This window comes from Eucyclogobius newberryi, unplaced genomic scaffold (assembly GCF_026437365.1).
Source record: "Eucyclogobius newberryi isolate DKJ021-1_F unplaced genomic scaffold, fEucNew1.0.hap1 SCAF_21, whole genome shotgun sequence".
Taxonomy (NCBI): Eukaryota; Metazoa; Chordata; class Actinopteri; order Gobiiformes; family Gobiidae; genus Eucyclogobius; species Eucyclogobius newberryi.
In genome coordinates this window covers 16,067,940-16,088,332 of record NW_027315846.1, presented here as the reverse complement: position 1 = coordinate 16,088,332, position 20,393 = coordinate 16,067,940, and the positions used below count along the sequence as shown (strand labels likewise).

Here is a 20,393-nt window from a genome sequence, read left to right as displayed (position 1 = left end):
TTTTAAAATCAAGAAAAACCCGGAATTGAAAAAAACAACAACATAACATTACAGTGATGATGAGCTCTTTCGATATAACTTCATCTACCTTTATCTATGGGTCACAAATAGGGGTGGGTGAAAAATGAATAATTTTTGAAGAATCCCGATAACAATATTCTGATGATAATATGTCAATCCAACCGAAACGTGTGTTAAAGTGTGTTAAAACATATCTTTAAATGTGTAGTTGAGGTTTAATTATTAGACAAACTGGAAATAACTACAAAACTAACAAAAAAACTATATAAAATCTTAAAATAACATATATTTCACACATGTGCACGCTTTATAAAGGGGACGTTTGCTTAGAAAACTCCAGTTAAACCAATACATCTACAGGTGGCAGACCTTTCACCAGAAAAGTTACAGCTATAAATTCTGTTGTGTGCTCTGTGCTGATTCCAAATGTTATTCATACCAAGCAAAGAAACACAGTATATCAAAGCATTACACAAAGCCCAATGCAGAAGGAGGGAAAAAACTCTAAAAAGGCTGAATTCATAAAGTCAGTAGATCTTATTGGCCATTCTAATTGAGTATTGTAGTACTGTCCCTGTTTTAGCTCAGGTAATTAGTCTTTGTTTGTATCACACATGAGAATTTGATGTCTCTATTTCACACTCTTTGGGCAATTTACTTAGTTTACAATGCAATTACAATCAGAGAAAACCACTTTAGAGTTATAGCATATCAATGTTCTACACCGAGAGGACATATTTTGTTTGTCTTTTTATGTCTGCACAACATCTACCCTGTCCTGCATTATTATCTGTATATTCAGCAATCACTTTTCAAATGCTGTTGTAAATTTGGAGAGGTAAAATATGAATCGGAGGCAACAGGAGGCCCATGATGCAGCGCTGATGATAGATTTTTGGGGCCAGATGCAGAGCAAACCCGAACAGATGCAGGGTTATGGGAGCGCGGCTGAGATAAATACCAAATTGGAAAGAGATGAGGTGGAGGCCAAGAGGCGCGCAGACTTCTTGATATAAAATCAGCCCTGCAGCTTCTGTCTCGCAGAGTTCTTCACCTCGCTGTTATAAAATGTCTGAAAATGTCAGCGGAATAGATATGTAACAGTCCTTCCTATTTGTTATAAAAGTGTTTGTGCTCGTTTAGCCTTTGTTCTTCCGCCATCTAGTGGTGAAATTTAATGCGGAACCAAATAACGTAAAATTAAGTTTCCACCCGGACCTAATTTAGAGACGCACTTAGACTGCTGCGCGATGCTGCCACGCTGCACTGATCTTGAGCGTGAGTAAAGAAAATTATCAAAGAAATAGCTGAAAAACAATCAAAGAACAACTAAGAATATAAAATAAGTCAAATCAAGGCTCAAACCAAGTAATTAGCCCCTCGTGGATGTCAGCTCACGAGGTTTGTGTAACTTTATTGTGCAATTTGATGAATGTATGTAAAGTGTAAATGTGTTTCATTGTATTTATTGTATTTTTCTTTTATGCTCAGTTCTCAAGGGTTGTCAAGGGTTGTCAAGGGTTGTCAAGAGTTGTCGAACTTCTCAAGCCAAGAATAAACCCCGTTTTCTATACCTCGTTCCCATGCTAATTCCCTGAGGGTGCTACAGTGAGAACTCGTGAGCTCCGGATGGGTAGACGAAACGGTGCCAGGGTCGGGAGAGACGACAGCGCCTCGCAGAGCCACGGCCAAATGCACAACCAGACGCAACAACTGCGGGAGATCCAGGTTCCCACAAATGAATGTTGCATCAAGGACTCTCATTAAGATAATTTGATCAGAAAATAAGACAAGTTAAAGGAACTTGTAATAAGAAGATATTTTTCGTTTCATTTCTGATCAAAGGACTGGTATTATCTTTATCTTTCTGTTTCAATTGAAGTGATGTTCATATAGTAATGACATATACTGCATTTTTTGTGCTAAGTAACATAAGTGCATGTTGTTTATAGTCAATAATTCTTAATAATTACTGATTTATTCACAACATTTAGTAGTTGAGACACGCTAACAGAGCTCATATTTAAAAGTGTACATTTGAAAGATTAAGTTAAGTTAAAGTACAGTAGTAACCCAAGTCAATATTCGGTTTTTCCTTTACTACAAATACTTTATTTCAAAACTTAAGTTACTACTAATCACATTTAAAGTAAACATTCAAAATAAACTAAACAATGTCAAAAAATGAAGACTTTGCGGAAGATGGTGAAGAGACACTCCTGACAAATGAGCAACCACAAGAAGCTGAACGCACTAAAGATGATATTCCCACTACCTCACAAGATACACAAAGGAGTCCAAGAGTCCGCAAGTTAACGGAAAAGGGACAAGAGCTGCACGATGAGCAGGTAAAGAAGGCCACACATCGTTTCAGTGCGTGCTATGAGAAGTGGAAAGCTGTCACTAAGGATGCTAAGAAAGCTATAAATGAACATTGCTCAACTAATCTTCTGCAGGATCATCTCACCAAGGTTACTAGTAATGCTGAAAATACCTTCACTGCATACAATGATCTGAGACGGATTGATTCTCCTGACAATGACACAAGACGCAGGATGGACACATGCGATGCCGTAACAAGAAACATCACTGAAGCTATAGAGAAGTCTCAAAAAATCAGAAAGGTTGAAGGTCCAGAGGACAAAGAACAGCTTGAAGACACAGAGTCAGTGTTCAAGTCTGTCGCCTCAGAAAATAGTGGTGTCAAGTCTCACCACAGTAAGTGCTCTTCTCAATCAAGGATCTCATCTAGACAATCAAGCAGACACTCTATTAAAAGACAAGATGCAGCTGCGGAAGTTGCTGCTAATGAAGCTGCTTTGGAAGTTCTACTTGAACAAGAAAATCATATGAAGGAAATTGAAAAACAAGCTGCAGAAATTGCACAAAAACAAAGAGAGCTGGAAGCCAAGCGCAGAGAAGTAGAGCGGCTGGAGACAGTTAAAAAATTAAAAGCTGCAAAGGCACGACAACAAGTATATGAGCAAAGTGAATGTTCAGATGAAGACATATATGATCTGCTTCATCAACGTCCCCGTGACAAAGAGTATGAAGTCAAGTCTGAAATCAATGGCTCACCCCTCAGACTGCCATTTGCACCTAAAAATGTGGCATCTACACCAGAAGCAAACACAACAGAGCTGATAAAGGCATTTGCAGAGTCTCTCAGTGCAAGTCGTCTCCCTGTCCCAGAGCCTACAATTTTCAATGGTGACCCACTCAGATACAGTGATTGGAAGATTTCCTTTCAGACTCTCATTGACAGGAAAGGCATACCAGCTGAAGAGAAGACGTACTACTTGAGAAAGTATGTGAGTGGACCTGCAAGAAAAGCTATAGAAAGCTACTTTCTGCTTGGCACTGAGTCAGCCTACAATGCAGCATGGACAGTCCTTGAAGAAAGATATGGGAATCCTTTTCTCATCGCTAAAGCCTTCAGAGACAAACTCGATGCATGGCCGAAGATAAACTCCAAAGGCAGTGTAGAACTACAAGAGTTCGCAGACTTCCTTCGCAGTTGTAAAGCAGCCATGTCACAGATTAAAGGTCTCGAAGTACTCAATGACTGCAATGAGAACCAGAAAATGCTTGCTAAACTTCCTGACTGGTTCACATCAAGGTGGAACAGAAAAGCAACAGAAGTACTTGAACAGACCAACGCATTCCCAAGTTTCAGCCATTTTGTTGAATTCATCTCACGTGAAGCCAAAATCGCATGTAACCCCATAACATCTCTCTACGCTCTGAAACCAAGTGAAGGTGAAAAGACAAAGGTGTTGAGGAACAGGAGTTATGGAGCAAAGGTAATGGCGATCAATTCCAATGAAAGGGCTGTCATTTCAAGTTGTGGGTACTGTGAGCGAGCAGGCCACAGTCTATTAAAATGTTGGAAGTTCATGGATCAGGATATCGTAGAAAGACTCAAGTTTGTGCAAGAGAAGAAGTTATGCTTTGGCTGCCTGAAATCTGGCCATCGCTCCAAAGATTGTGAAAGCAGAGAAATCTGTGACACGTGTAAGAAAAAACATCCAACATGTCTTCATGACATTCGCACTAAAGAGGAAAGGACTCAGATAAAGAGCAATCAAGCGAGAGGCGGTGACAAAACAAAGCAAAGAAAACCAGATTCAACTACACAAAACACCAATGTCACATCAATGACAAGTGAAGCAACGTCTAATAGAGTAATGCAGAACGTCATGGATACTCACACATCCTCAATCATTCCAGTGTGGGTTTCAGCTGAAAGTGAGCCAGAGCGTGAAATTCTAGTGTATGCTCTCCTTGATACACAGAGTGACACTACCTTCATCTTAGAAGAAACAGCAAGAGCTCTGCATACTACAAGTGAACCAGTTCAGCTAAAGCTTACCACAATGTCTTCAAAGGGCAAGGTTGTGTCCTGCCACAAGCTCTCCGGTTTACAAGTAAGAGGATTTTACTCTAACCAGATCATTCCCTTACCAGTGACATATGCAAGAGACTTTATTCCAGCAAATCGAGATCACATTCCAACACCAAATACAGCTAAGGCATGGCCACACCTTGAATACATCGCAGATGAAATTGCTCCTCTCCAAAGTTGTGACGTTGGCCTTTTGATTGGGTACAACTGTCCTCAAGCCCTTGTTCCCCGTCAAGTGGTGGCCGGAAAAGAAAATCAGCCATTCGCACAAAGAACTGATCTGGGCTGGAGCATCGTGGGCTTTGGCAATCCATGTCTTGATTATGGAGATGCCTTTGGAGTGAGTCATCAAGTCATTGTGAAGCAAGTGGTGCCAAGTATTCAGTTGACATCAAACCTGACCAGTGAAGTGCACTACGTGTACAGAACTCAAATAAAAGAAATTATCTCGCCTGGCGACGTGATAAAAATTTTGGAGTCTGACTTTGTGGAAAAGGTCTCAGAAGATGTCAAGATTTCGCAAGAAGATCTCAGGTTCCTAACAAAGATGAAAGAAGGCATTAGGCTCAAAGAGGATGGACATTTTGAGATGCCTCTTCCGTTCAAGTGTGAAAGGCCCAACCTGCCTGATAACAAGGCCTGTGCCATTCATCGACTCAAATGCTTGGAGAAAAAGCTGAGAAGAAACAAGCAGTACTACATGGACTACAAGAAGTTCATGGAGGAAATTATAGCACATGGTGATGCTGAGAAGGTTCCAGAGCAAGATACTGACAAGACCCCGGCATGGTATATCCCACACCATGGGGTGTATCACCCACAAAAACCGGGAAAGATTCGAGTCGTCTTTGATGGCTCTGCCAAGTTTCAAAGAACATCTATAAATGACCATCTTCTGACCGGCCCAGAGCTTACAAACACGTTGCTAGGAGTCCTGTGTCGTTTCCGCAGAAGCCCGGTGGCAATAATGTGTGATATTGAACGCATGTTCCACCAGTTTCATGTGTGTGCTCCCGACCAAGACTATCTAAGGTTCTTATGGTGGGAAAATGGCGACCTCGACACCCCCTTCGTTATCTACAGAATGAAAGTTCACCTGTTTGGTGCAACTTCCTCCCCAGGATGTGCCAACTATGGTCTCAAACACTTGGCAACTGAAGGAGAAGGATACTTCAGCAAGGAAACCATCAAGTTCATCAAAACCAACTTCTATGTTGACGATGGATTAGCAAGTGTTGACACAGAAGGTCAAGCAATACAGCTGGTCAAGGAGGCACGTGAACTCTGTAGCAAAGGCAATCTTAGGTTGCACAAGTTCATCTCAAACAGTTCCAAGGTTCTAGAGTCACTTCCAAAAGAAGAATGTGCTGTAGCTGCCAAAGATTTGGACATGGCATTGAGTGAAGTACACATGGAGAGAGCACTTGGCGTTCAATGGTGTGTGGAATTGGATCAGTTCCAGTTTAGAGTGACTGTTAAAGAAAATCCACTCACTCGAAGAGGAGTTTTGTCCACAGTTGCCTCCATATTCGATCCACTTGGATTTGTGTCACCTTTCGTCTTACTAGGAAAGCAGATCTTGCAACAGATGTGTCGAGATAAACTCAGCTGGGACGACACCCTACCTGACAGTCTTCGACCTCAGTGGGAATCTTGGCTGCTTGACCTGAGGAACCTAGCAGGGGTAAAGATTCAAAGATGCTATACTCCAACCAATTTCAAGGCTCAGCATTTTGAACTACATCATTTTTCAGACGCAAGTACATCTGGATATGGTATGTGCACCTACCTCAGAGCAGTAAGCACATCTGGAGAAGTTCACTGTTCATTAGTGATGGGAAGATCAAGAGTTCCACCATCTAAAGTCACAACCATTCCACGACTTGAGTTGTCAGCTGCTGTAGTCGCTGTTCGCACTGGTGACATGCTAAAAAAGGAACTGGAAATTGAATACTCACAAGAAACCTACTGGACGGACTCAAAGGTTGTCCTCGGATACATTGGAAATGAAGCCAGAAGATTCCATGTGTTTGTCGCAAACAGAGTTGAACGTATCAAACAAAGCACACAGTCCACACAATGGAGGTATGTGGCATCCGAAGAGAACCCAGCAGACCACGCCTCTAGAGGTCTTACAGCTGAACAACTTGTAGCATCAAACTGGTTTAAAGGCCCAGATCTTCTCTGGCAGAAAGTTGTGTCCAGTGGTGAAGTCAAGGTGGGAGAGTTATCAAGCACTGACCCAGAAGTCAAGAAAGTTCAAGTACTCAAGACACAAGTTAAAGAACAAAGATCACTTCTGGATCACTTGCACAAGTTTTCGGACTGGTCACGAATGATCAGGGCCATTGCCAGACTCAAGCGCCTTGCAAAAGAAGTGAAACAACGCAAAGCAAAATCTTGTGAAGTTAGTAGCTTAGAAGAAAGAAGGGAAGCAGAGTGGACAGTTCTCAAAATGGTTCAAAACTCTGCCTTCTCAAAGGAAATAAAATCCCTTCAGCACAATGTAATCCAGACTAAAGACAATGTCAACAAGCTACATACATTATGCCCATTCCTGGATGACCAAAGTATACTTCGAGTTGGAGGACGCCTCACTCATGCTGCCTTGCACTCGAATGTCAAGCACCCAGCGATCCTGCCAAGAGACAGTCATGTATCAACTTTACTTGTCAAGCATCATCATGAGAGAGCATACCATCAAGGACGAGGGATTACCATGAATGCACTTCGAGCGAATGGATATTGGATCCTCGGATGCAGCAAGGTTGTATCATCTCACATCTACAGATGTTTAAAGTGCAGAAAGTTCAGAAGATTCCCTGAGAAGCAAAAGATGGCAGACCTTCCGGAAGATCGTATGGAAACCACCCCGCCATTCACCTATTCCGGGATGGACTGTTTTGGCCCCTTTTATGTCAAGGAAGGCAGAAAGGAGTTAAAGCGCTATGGATTGTTGATAACCTGCATGTGCTCCAGAGCAGTACACATTGAAATGCTCGATGATTTAACCACTGACGCCTTTATCAACGCACTGCGCGCATTCATTGCCATAAGAGGTTCAGTTCGCCAGATGAGATGCGATCAAGGCACGAACTTTGTTGGCGCCAAAAATGAGTTCGTTGAAGCACTCAAGGAAATGGATCAAGCCAAACTGGAAAAACTGGAATGCGAGTTTCTTATGAACACCCCAGCTTCAAGTCATATGGGTGGCGTCTGGGAAAGACAAATACGCACCATAAGAAGTGTCCTGACATCAATACTGGAAACATCAGCCAAACAACTCGACAGTTCATCTCTAAGGACATTTCTGTATGAAGTCATGGCAGTGGTTAACAGTAGACCACTGACTACATATCAACTATGTGACCCCTCAAGCCCAGAACCTTTAACACCGAACCACATCCTTACCATGAAGTCCACGGTCATTTCTCCACCTCCAGGCAAGTTTGTAAAGGAAGATCTTTATCTCCGGAAAAGGTGGCGTCGTGTTCAACTCCTTGCCAATACTTTTTGAACAAGATGGAAAAAGGAGTACTTGCTTAATCTTCAAAGCAGACAAAAATGGACAAAAGTTCAGAGAAATACCAAAGTGGATGATATTGTCCTTCTACAAGATGAAATATCCCCACGAAATAAATGGAAGCTGGCAAAGGTCATTGAAGTGTATCCCAGCAAGGATGGAAAAGTGAGGAAAGTGAAGCTACTGATTGGAGATCCAACTTTGGATGTAAATGGAAAACGACTATCTGAATCTGTTTATCTGGAGAGGCCCATTCAGAAGACTGTTGTCCTGTTCGAAGCAGATTAAGATTCACAACCTAAACTCAAGAGACATTTCATTACACATAACTAGTTCATAATTAATAAGTTGTTGAAAATAATAAAAGTTCATAGGTTTACACAGTTATGTAAATCACAAGTGATTGGTGGGAGTGTAACAGTCCTTCCTATTTGTTATAAAAGTGTTTGTGCTCGTTTAGCCTTTGTTCTTCCGCCATCTAGTGGTGAAATTTAATGCGGAACCAAATAACGTAAAATTAAGTTTCCACCCGGACCTAATTTAGAGACGCACTTAGACTGCTGCGCGATGCTGCCACGCTGCACTGATCTTGAGCGTGAGTAAAGAAAATTATCAAAGAAATAGCTGAAAAACAATCAAAGAACAACTAAGAATATAAAATAAGTCAAATCAAGGCTCAAACCAAGTAATTAGCCCCTCGTGGATGTCAGCTCACGAGGTTTGTGTAACTTTATTGTGCAATTTGATGAATGTATGTAAAGTGTAAATGTGTTTCATTGTATTTATTGTATTTTTCTTTTATGCTCAGTTCTCAAGGGTTGTCAAGGGTTGTCAAGGGTTGTCAAGAGTTGTCGAACTTCTCAAGCCAAGAATAAACCCCGTTTTCTATACCTCGTTCCCATGCTAATTCCCTGAGGGTGCTACAAGATATTTTGACAACGTATGAAAACGGTGAAATAATTCATGATGTAAATGTCATAAGATGGTTTAATTGGATGTTATGAGCAACAGGTCTCCGTGGAATCGTCTCTGAAGATTATGACATTAAAAAGTGAGCAAAGTTAAGTTTAATGTTATTGACAGTTTTCTACTTATATTTTCTTTCATTGGTTCATTTCCTTCTTTTTATTTGTGCCACACTTTGATTTTGTTTGGTCGTTTTGACTTTACAATGTATGTTTAAACATAAAAACATACATTAAAGTTTCAAGGTTTTGCTTTTAAAATAATGAACATTAATGAAAATTGCGTTCTTTTTCTTTTTTGACTGTCACATTTTTCTTTATTGTGACATTTCTAATAAACTACAATACTGAGAAATTATAGTTAATTTATATGAAAAAAATTTAGTGTTGCAGTCATCTTTCAATCAGAATTGTAAAAAAAAAAAAAAGGATTAGAAAATATGTTTTCTTTTGACAGCGTATATGGAGTTGTGAGGTATTTTTCTAATATTTTTTAAAGCATTACACTCCTTATAGTCCATATAGTCTATTTTATCAATTTATAGATATGATGAAACTATTTCTAGACATTCCTACAATCAAAGTAACCTTCAACATAAGGCGTTTAAGCGTGTTTAACATTAGTGTGTACGTTACTGCCTGTTGCTGTGAACTCGGCAGATGTACGTTTCCCATGGCGTCTAATTTATGACATTTTCCCGAGCTCTTTTCTAAACCGGTCTGATCGTATAAAGTTATTTGCCTAAGCAGAGACAGAGTAGCTGAAGACGGCGTGGTCGCGTCCTCTGTGGACTCGCCTGATGTTTGATTTGCTGTACTAAAGGTGTGATAAACGCTGGGAGATAGTCACGCTGGCGTTTATAAATAGCAGCCCCTCTGAGGTCTCCCCGTCGTCAGAGCAACCGGCTAACTGCAACATCTGCGGACAGCTGCAGCGCAACACGGAGCTCTGAACGCACTACTGATTTGAGTAGAGTAAATATGACCTTACGCCTCATTGACAATATCATATTCAAGCAGTGAACGAAAACAAAGATGGAGCAGAAGAATTAATTTGGCCCAACTCCAGGTAATAACGGCAATACATACAAAAAATAAAAAAATGTGCAATTACTGTCGTGATCACATGCAATGGTATTCATTTATTTATTTATTTTATCTTTATTATTTTTCCCCTCCATCCCTTGTTGGGAAATGGGAGGTTTTGTCTATGGGAGTTTTTGTTTATAAGAGATCTTCTATTGAGAGTGTTTTTCAAACTTCCTACAAGTGATCTGTTCTTTTCCTCTGTATCTACCTGCGTTGCAACAATGAAATTTCCCCATGTGTGGACAATAAAGGATTATCTTATATTATCTTATCTTATCTTAATATTGACAAGATAAACTGTATTGATGCTGTGACCACTTCAGTCTTTCCCATATTATTGTACATGTTGTATAATTTCAATGAATACAAAAAATGTGATTTATGATTCAATTTTATGCCTTGTAAATGTTTGTATTTTTGATTATTTCATATTATTATTTAACATTTTAAAGTCAGATCTAATTTCAATCTCAATCTTTGGCTATGTGGGTGAAGTGTCTTGTTCATTGTTCATCTGTGATTCTTTTTATTGTAATTGTAAAGTTTAGTTGTGGGCTCTTTTATGGTTTTATGCATTTCTTTTGTCTTATTTTTTTGGATCAGCACTGGCGTATTTCTAATTGTTTGTAATCTATGACCTGATGTCTGTTTTTATTTTATTACGTGTGTGGTGTATCGATGCCAACTCCAACTGCAAACTAATTCTACCAGCGCGGACAAATTAAATTACCTGAACCTGAACTTGCTGGATAGTTGGTAATCTGCTTATCCTCCTGCACCATATTGTCCTCACAACGGAAGGATAAATCGAATACATAATACATCATTTCATACAGCATGCGGCGTAATAATATTTCTTGTAATTATGACTGTGGTCCAAACATTAATAACGGATATGATTATTTTAAAGGCTCCTGCTGAGTGTAGGCTTTAAACAGTGCTGACTTTCTTTTCTCTGAGAATGTCGCTTGGCCTTAATTTTGAGAAACGTCCACGTATGAATTTTTGATCCTGAATATCTGCATAAAATAATGGGGGTTGGCAGCTTCCAGTGGGTTTTGGCTCCAACTGTACGAGCTGATAGTGTCCCAGGCTGGTGAGTGTTTGTCTGAGGGAACGGGAGATTTTAAACCTAATGTGCATTATAATCAGGACGAGAGGTAACCTGAGGATATCACTGCAACTGTGGGCCTTAAGTGGACGTCTGGAGAAGCAGAGGTGGCAAAAGTACTGAAGTGCACTACTCAAGTAAAAGTACAATTACTTGAAAAACTGACACCGGTAAAAGTGAAAGTACAGCTGAAGTACAAAAGTACAAAAGTACACCATTGTAAAGGTAATTAAAGTAAAAAAGTAAAAACATACAGTAAATCTGATAGTGTTAAAAATGTAATCAGATTTATGGGCTTTGAATAAATAAATTACAATCAATTAGACCTTAATCAACTGGTGAAAAGGTATATGTTGCTGATCTTTCTCTTTAGCTTGTTAACGATGGTGAAGGTTAAATGAAGCACTCTGACTGATATGATCCTTCTAAAAGCTTTTATTTTCCTGAAGAGCTAAAGCTGGTTTATTTATTCTCCTGTCTGTGTTAATGAACACCCACAGCAGTGATCTCACACATGTGCTCAGCAACACTGCACTCAAACATGTTAAAGCATTTTCTCCTAACTCTTGACGATTCACAATATGGCAAGAAGCTGTAATCACATCTACTAACTGTGCTTTTCCAAAATCAAATAGATTTACCACCATTCTCATTCTAAGGTGGAAAAAACATTGTAATACTAAAATCACCAGTACCTACAAGAACAGTGTACCAACACTGGGCACGGGGATCCTCACCCAGAAAAACTCTTTTCCAGTTTTCTGATACATGTTTGTTATCCAGTTGGGTAATGGGCAATGCAACATTTATCTTAATTTGTATCACTTTATGCGCTTTTCACAGCCGGCCATAGTAGCAAGTTAAGATGAAAAAAAGGCTGTGGTGCAACAGCAGTGCACGGAGCACTAAGGAATATAAAACTTTACCCACAATTTACACCCAACGATAACATCCCTTTTGATTTTACTTTGTCTGACAATCTACACCAGATGTGTCATATGCACATCCAACGGTCATGCTTATGCTACTCGCACTCCAATTAGATTGGAGTTCTCATTCTTCAGCATCCACGGAGTGTCTCCAGGCTTTTAAGCAGTCAAAGTAAACTTCCAATACCCTTTCAAAATAAGATATCTTAAGCCATGACAGGTACTGGTTGGACCTGAGACAAGACACCCGCAATGTTGCTTATGAATCAAATTAATTCACCAATTCACGCCACCTAGTTATTTTACATGCCATCAAAGATAAGATAAGATAAGATGTTACTTTATTGTCCCACATGGGGAAATTTCATGGATGCAACGCAGGTAGATACAGAGGTAGATACAGAGGAAAAGAACAGATCACTTATAGGAAGTTTGAAAAACACTCTCAGTAGAAGATCTCTTATAAACAAAAACTCCCATAGACAAAACCTCCCATTTCCCAACAAGGGATGGAGGGGAAAAATAATAAAGGTATAAATTAATTAATTAATCAAATGTAAAAATAAAATATAAAAGGAAGGAGTAAGAGAATAATGCAAGGAAAACATGCTTACTTTGTCCAGACAAACCATGTCAGCCTATCAAACCACTAAGCACGCCAAAAACTTTCCATCACACCTGTTCTGAAACAGCCTCTTTCAAAGCCTCAAAGCTCTCCTCCTGTGCATTTCCCACGCAGCATTGTTCCATGTTAATCGCTCACTGGAGAGACACAGGGGGAACCTTGAGATTTTGTATGAAAGTGAAGCCTCAAGAAAGCGGCATCTCTTCTGCATTGCTAATCGATGCACTCACAGTAACGCACCCACAGACTTGCCTCGTTCCCCCCCCCAAAAAACTGGTCTCCAATAACAACGGCAGTGGCTCCGTGCATGGCTGATGTGTTTTGTGCACACATCTGTATTCATACTAGTAATGGAGGAGAGATTAGTAAGTCAGCATGTCAACTTTAAACCAGCTGGATTTGATTATTTTGTGTGGATTTTTGATGATGGAAATGAAGGTGTACAGTCTGGAGCAGGGTTTAATTATGTCTTTGAAACAGATTGAGAATGATGCACTAGACTAGCAAATATGTGTATCTCTGCTAACCACTTGATCTATAAGGATTATAGGAGGTTTACACTAAGAGTGAATAAAGACTAAACCAAAGCTAATGAAGTTCTAACATAAAGAGGACAAAAACATAAATACATGTGTCTCTAAATTAAACATATCCTACTAGTGGTGTACCAGCAGGACACTGTTTGAGAAACACTGGTCTCTCCAAATATAGTGAGCGGAAAATAGTATTCCAAAATGGCACAGTGCAAAGTCCAAATCTATTTATACCCAGGGCAATGCCAATACACCAAGGCCAAAGTAGAAAATGCTGGAAACGAAATTGACTCAATATATTGAATTGGTCAAGACAAGACACAAGTAATCTAATCTTGAGTTTGGGGAGTCAACTTAAGACCAGAGTAATGTTTCAAAAGTCGGCAGGAATTTGCCCAACATTTCTCAACAATAAAATAGAAAATGTGGTTGGAGATGTCGCAACTACTAACAATCATGTAATAATTATGGAGATGTTATTGCTTTGCCTGGAATTTTCCACAGTACGGCATTAAACTTACCTATCTACAAATACAAAAATAATAATACTAATGATAAATAATACCATGTCTTCTTTTTTTTATTTATAAAAAGTATCAACTACAGAAATTGAAAAATCCACTGCCATTCTGTCTGAAAAATTGTTTCCCAACATTTCTGACATCTACAGTACATATTGTGAATTTGTTTACAGTTTTCCATCCATCAAAATGCATTTCATAAGTTCTCACTCCTTTTTAAGCGTACAACTCTCAAAAATAATGATTAAGCAATTAAACTGTGTGTACGCTTGCCAAGTCTTTAATGCGGCACCGCTCGCCTGCCAGATGTTTTTTCATTATTACTGTACCGAGGAATGATAGCTCAATAATGGCTTTATGTGCATATATTTCTCATTATATTTAAATTTTACTATGATATTAATGTCTCTCTTCTGAATTACAGCTTAAGATTGTATTTTTTTGAATGAGAGAGTTGATCATTTTACTCCCGAAAGGAACTCGCTATGACTTCCCGCTGATTATACTGTCAGTCAGTGCGTTGTGGAAGATGTCTGGAGATAGATAAAGAGACGCACTTTCTAATTATAGGCGTTCACTATCTATAAAAACTACCATACAAATGCCCATTAGATTATTTAATTTACGATAATTATTTCCGGTTGGGTTTTGAGAGGAGTGAATGTACTTAGTGACCGTATCCAATATCACTCTGCACTTGTTGCCTTGATGTGAGTGATTATAGCGGTGCAGGGCGTAGCTTTTTCTTCCAGTGGTTCTTTTTGAAGGTAATGCAGATTTTATTGATGTATCCGATGCGGCGGCGCATGTTTTTACTGCCGCTGTTAGTTGAATTAGTGCGTTCGATGCTACTCTGTGGTGAGCTTCATGCCAAGACACGCTGTAATGGCAGTAATAACAATAACAGCCGACAGAGGAAGAGGCAAATGGGGTGTGGGATGGGACGGGCGAGTGACTACAACATGAGAGGGCTGTTTAGGGGCTCTGAAGGAGTCATGGAAGACAATTATGGTAGTCAAACACTTTTGGGATGTTTGAAAATTCAAAGCGACATCAAAATGAGACAATTGATAAGAATATACTACAAAAAAAGATATTTTAAGCTAAGGGTGCACCATGTAACGTTTGTGGAGGAGGATCTGCCACCTGGTCGTCTCAGCTTAATGTGAACATGAGGACAGTGCAGAACATTGTGTCTTGGGTGGGCTAAATGTGATGAAAAGTGAGCAAGTTTGAAGAAGCTTGTGGAAGTTTGTGGTTTGTCTGCACGTACACAATTAGTAAGAATTCCAAGTAAAGTTTTAGAAAAGAGGTCCCAGATCTGCACGGTGACGACTCCCATTTTAGTAAGAATGCATGTTTCTCAAAGCATTTAAACATTTGAATTGAATAAATGCAAGATAGGTTGGCCAAATGCGGTACTGTGGCACTTTCAAGTAAAGCAATTAACATCTTCGTGGAGAAAAGTGTGTGTGTGTGTGTGTGTGTGTGTGTGTGTGTGTTCTGGGTTCACGGAGGTATTTTGGTACCCTCAGGCATGATAGAGTCACAAATATATCTGAGGCACACTTTTCATTAGACAATGGGAGCAGCTGAAGTATAACAAGAATCCCTAAAACAGGGGCTGTGTACATCCTTGCACTCACTCAAAGAGCGACTCAGACACTCCTCTCACTACTTTCTCCTTGCCACAGGTCACGTGACTCTGGCATTTGGGTGAAAAAAGTCTGATAAACTTGAATAACTTGGATCCTGTATGAGGACTTCAGCTCTGCATTCAACACCATCCTCCCCACTCTGCTCCAGGACAAGCTCTCCCAGCTCAACATGCCTAATTCCACCTGCAGGTGGATCACTGACTTCCTGACGGATCGGAGGCAGTGCGTGCGACTGGGGAAGAATGTCTCACTCAGACTATTAGCACAGGAGCTCCACAGGGCTGTGTACTTTCTCCTCTGCTCCTCTCTCTGTACACAAACTGCTGACCCCCCAGCCGCGACACCGTAAAACTGGTCAAGTTTGCAGATGACACCACCCACATCGGGCTCATCTCTGATGGGGTTGAGTCTGTCTACAGGAGGGAGGTGGACCGGCTGGTGTCCTGGTGCAGCGGTAACAACCTGGAGCTCAATGCCCAGAAGACAGTGGAGATGATTGTGGACTTCAGGAAAGCCACAGCCCCCCAGTCCCCCCTCACCATCACAGACTCCCCCATCACCACCGTAGTCTCCTTCCACTTCCTCAGCACCACCATCACCCAGGACATCAAGTGGGAGCTCACCATCAGCTCCCTCATCAAGAAGGCCCAGCAGAGGATGTACTTCCTGAGGCAGCTGAGGAAAGCCAAGCTGCCAGCGGAGATGATGGTGCAGTTCTCCACGGCCATCATTGAGTCCATCCTCACCTCCTCCATCACCTCCTCCTTCACCTCCTCCATCACCGTGTGGTACGCTGGAGCCACAGCCAGGGACAAACAAAGACTGCAGCGCATTGTGCGCTCTGCTGAGAAGGTGATCGGCCGCGGACTTCCATCTCTGCAGGACCTGTACGTCTCCAGGGCTCTGGGACGAGCAGGTCGGATCACACTTCTCACCCTGGACACAGACTATTTGAGCCACTCCCCTCAGGCAGGAGGCCACTCCCCTCCATCCGGATCAGAACCTCCCACCATAAGAACACATAACATTCCAAACACCTGCCACTTTAACTACATTTTAATCTATCATTCACTGCACTGTTCACTTCTGCACTATATCTGAAAATGAAATTGTAAATTTTGTGTACATAGTAAGCCTATTTTTATGTTTATCTTTATTGTTTTCCTTTTGGCTGCCCTATTTGATTCTATGTATCTTGTTTTTATTATTGTTCATTGTTGTATGTTGCACCGAATCACCAAAGCAGCATGTTTTTGTGAATTTTGTTCATTGACAATGACAATAAACCTTTTCTGATTCTGATGAAAATGTATTTCTGTTATAAATATTTATGAAATTAGTCCGGCAAGCATATTAACAAACTAAAATAAAAAAATAAACAAAAAGCTTGTCAAGATGGACTTAAATAAAGTAAAATAATCAAACTGGAATTTTGAGCCTTTTGCCTGAGAAAGGAAATTACAACAGCTCAAGCTAAGGTTACATTACATTAGTGGCTTACATTAGTGGCTTACAGCATAACGATTTTTTTTAAAAAGAGTGGTTTATTTATGATCACGGGTCATTGTGTCAAGTTAAAGACCTGTCGCTGTAAGGTGTGTTTTTTCCGACACTCGCAGTGTTGTCCATATTGACCTGTCTAGAGAGCATCACTGCCCACTACTTTTCAAGATCAATCGTGGGGAATTTTGAGTGTACAACTTGGACTTTCTGACTCCTAATTAGTGACCAATGTTGGGAAAAGTGACAAAATTCGGAGTTGATTCGAACGTAGCAGTGAGTTCATGCAGACTCTACCTTTATGGGTTGAATAAAGAGAAAAGAACAAAGAGAACATGTGTCAGCTAAGGAATCAAGCCTTCATCTTGCAAAAGATAAGTAACTGATGATACCCAGTGAAGTTTACAACTCTCTGCAGTTTTTACAGAGTCTATACTGTGACCTCTCTTGGTTGGATCCAGAGGAACCCCATTGTGTCACAGGACTAAATAAAGAAGCACCTTTCACCTGTTCTTCTCAATGATTCACCATGGATGTGTTTTGTGGCACAACCCTGGAAATATGTGCATGAAATAGGCGGTGCTGGGTTATGAAGTAGTCTCGTAACATAACAAAATAATGGCTGATTATATAAGCCTAAAAAAATCAATTATTACTGAAAAATTGTACACATGGTCAATTTTTTTTAACAAATCCCAAACCTTGGCTGCAGCACCGACGTTCAAAATCATCAGGCAAATTGCTTATTGTATTGTCAGCTCAGAGAAGATAATGATTGTGAACACAGGCTTAAGAAAGTCACAAATCGAAGCCTGTATCAATGCCCTGGAGCAAGTTCACCCACATGACGACGCTCACATACGCACAGCTTACTTCCACGTAAGCAGCGGAGGTGGCGTGACACGCAGGAAAAGAAAGAAAGAAGGAGAGGAAAAAAACAATTTGATGAAAATACCGGGAGCAACTCGAACCCACCTCTCCCCGTTATCTTCCCATCCCCCCAAAAGCCTGCCGCCCTAACGAGGAATACACTTTCCTCCTGTTCTCTCCCTCCATCTCCTCTCCTCCTCTCCTCCAGTCCTCCCCACCAGCCCGTGCCATCTCCAGGGACCAAACACACCCCTGACAAGTTGCCATGGAAACGCCTCACTCAACTCATTCACGCTTTGGTCTGTTCTTGCAGCGGTGGAGGTATAAGTAGGAAACGCCTAAGTCTTTCTCTCCCTAATGGCTTTCGGGGGCCGGCAGGGATTCCAGGGATTTACCACCGAAAAAAATAAAAAATAAATTGTGAACTGAATTCACCTGCACGGAAAGAGGGGGAACTTTGAGGATGCCAGAATCAGTTTTAAAGCGAGCTACAGCCTTGTTCCAGCCCAATGCCGTCGTAAGCAATTTCCCCTGAACTCTGCTCTCTATTAGAACAATAGGAAAGCAGCTGATTAAATTTGCACACAATTACTGCAACCAAGCCATACTCAATTAATGCGCAGGGAAGCCAGACCAACCAGCCTTCTAACCCTTTTGGCTGGAGCATCACTCATTTATGATTCACTTATATTCTTCCAAAGGTCACTATGGAAAATATAGCCAATATGATTGTGTTCCATACAAACTCTAGTTGATGACCGAACCCTTAAAGGATGGCATGGATCTGGGACCACTCAGGGAGGTATGTGGAGCTAAAAGACTCCCGCTGCCAGGCCACTTTCACCCAGAACGCCATGCGCCAACTTTATACAGAGCAGTGACGCTTTTGGGGGAAGATTTCGACATGTACCGTTACGCGTTGATGTCATCCTATCACACAGTCTTATCTTTGCACTGTAAAGAATGGAAACTACAGCAGAATTGAACAGGGAAAGTGTCGTCACGTGTGCGCACATCATCGTTTTTGGCACACGCGTCACCAAAACTAAGATTCAATGTCAATCCCCGTGGGAAAAACTCATCAGGTCCTTTTTCCTCTCGTGATCTCCACATTTTTTTAATTTATTTTTGGCTCCCAGTGCCCACATCGCAAAGCTGCCTTTTAGCCTGCTGATGAAACCAAGAGTCAATAGCTTTACACCACGAGTTCACAAGACAGATAATAGTGAGTCGTGCCTAAACCATTATTTTTTTTTATTTTTGGACGCAACAATGGAATTTTGCCATTCTTGAAAAGCCGCAGTCCAAAAATCAAACAATCGCAATCAGATTTGAATCAATCTAATTCTTACCTTTTTTTACCTGCTGAACCATGCGCCAAAATCCAGCTTTTACATGACTATGTGGGAGTCCGTGCCGTGGATCACTGACGCGCAGTTGAGCAGACTTTGGAAAGCAATCCTCTTTCCGACTTCCATAGGAAAAAAACTACTTCCCCAAGATTGTTTCGTTCGGGTTTAATATTCAGAGTTGGTTCGCGGGTGTTCCGAGCCTGTTCTGCATCCTTCTTCCAGACCGCTCCACTAACGAGGCATCAGCACAGCGCGCGGGATGACGGGAGGATCGCGTGAGTCGAGGCGGGAGCGAGGGAGAGAGAGGAAAGAGGGATGGAGAGAGGAGAGAGAGGGATGGAGAGAGGAGCGAGAGGGATGGAGAGAGGAGAGAGAGGGATGGAGAGAGGAGAGAGAGGGATGGAGAGAGGAGAGAGAGGGATGGAGAGAGGAGAGAGAGGGATGGAGAGAGGAGAGAGAGGGATGGAGAGAGGAGAGAGAGGGATGGAGGAGAGGGATGGAGAGAGGGATGGAGAGGCGGTGGACGCGGTGGAGCCGTGCGTCAAGCTGAGAGCGTCAGACGCACGTGTCCAAACCTTCAGAGCAAAAGCCAGCAGAATATTAGGCTGAGTATGACACACACACACACACACACACACACACACACGCACGCACGCACACAGTCATAGGCGATTCCACTAAGGTATATGGGGCACCTGGTTGTTGGCCCTATAATAAATGCACATATTAATGGCGGGAGCATTTAGTAGTCAATATACCTGCAATTCATAAATAGATGACATCAGTTAGTGATCATGTTTATTCTGAGCCTAGTAGGGATGTCAAGATTATTTGGCGTATCAATGTTCATGATTATTCAGATTGTAAGAACAAAAAGATACAATAATTGTGTGAATTGTAGGCAGCAACAATTAGTGTTTTCAGTTCAATCTATTCACCCAAAAAAGTAAAACCACGTGTAAAGTACTTTTTTATTTGTATTTTGTGATAATACCAGTTTGAGTTCATAAAGCTGGACTTCGGAAATAAAGCAAATTAAAGCCGCAAGCGGCATCCAACGGCCCTCGCGGGCCGCCGGCTTTCCGACTCTGCTCTCTGCATTTTACAGAGATGGCGCTAACGCAATTGTCTAAGAACTAAGACAGCGACACATTGATGAACACAAATGTCGGTCAAATGTGCAGCTCCAGCGCACAGAGACCGTGACACTTGGAATAAAAATATGGATAACTTTTGATGCTCCGCTTGTGTAGATGATTCTCCCCAAATATGAACTTGATCGGATAATCGC

At 41.2% G+C, this 20,393-nt stretch overlaps 1 protein-coding gene across 1 annotated transcript in view; it reads right to left on the bottom strand.

The window, feature by feature from the left end:
- lingo2b (leucine rich repeat and Ig domain containing 2b) overlaps positions 1-19,399 on the bottom strand; it is a 47,208-nt gene extending 27,809 nt beyond the window's left edge. Inside the window, exon 1 of the mRNA XM_072457559.1 lies at positions 19,103-19,399. The gene's annotated coding sequence lies outside the window, so the exon portion shown is untranslated. The remainder of the gene's footprint in view (positions 1-19,102) is intronic.
- Positions 19,400-20,393: the final 994 nt, after the last annotated feature.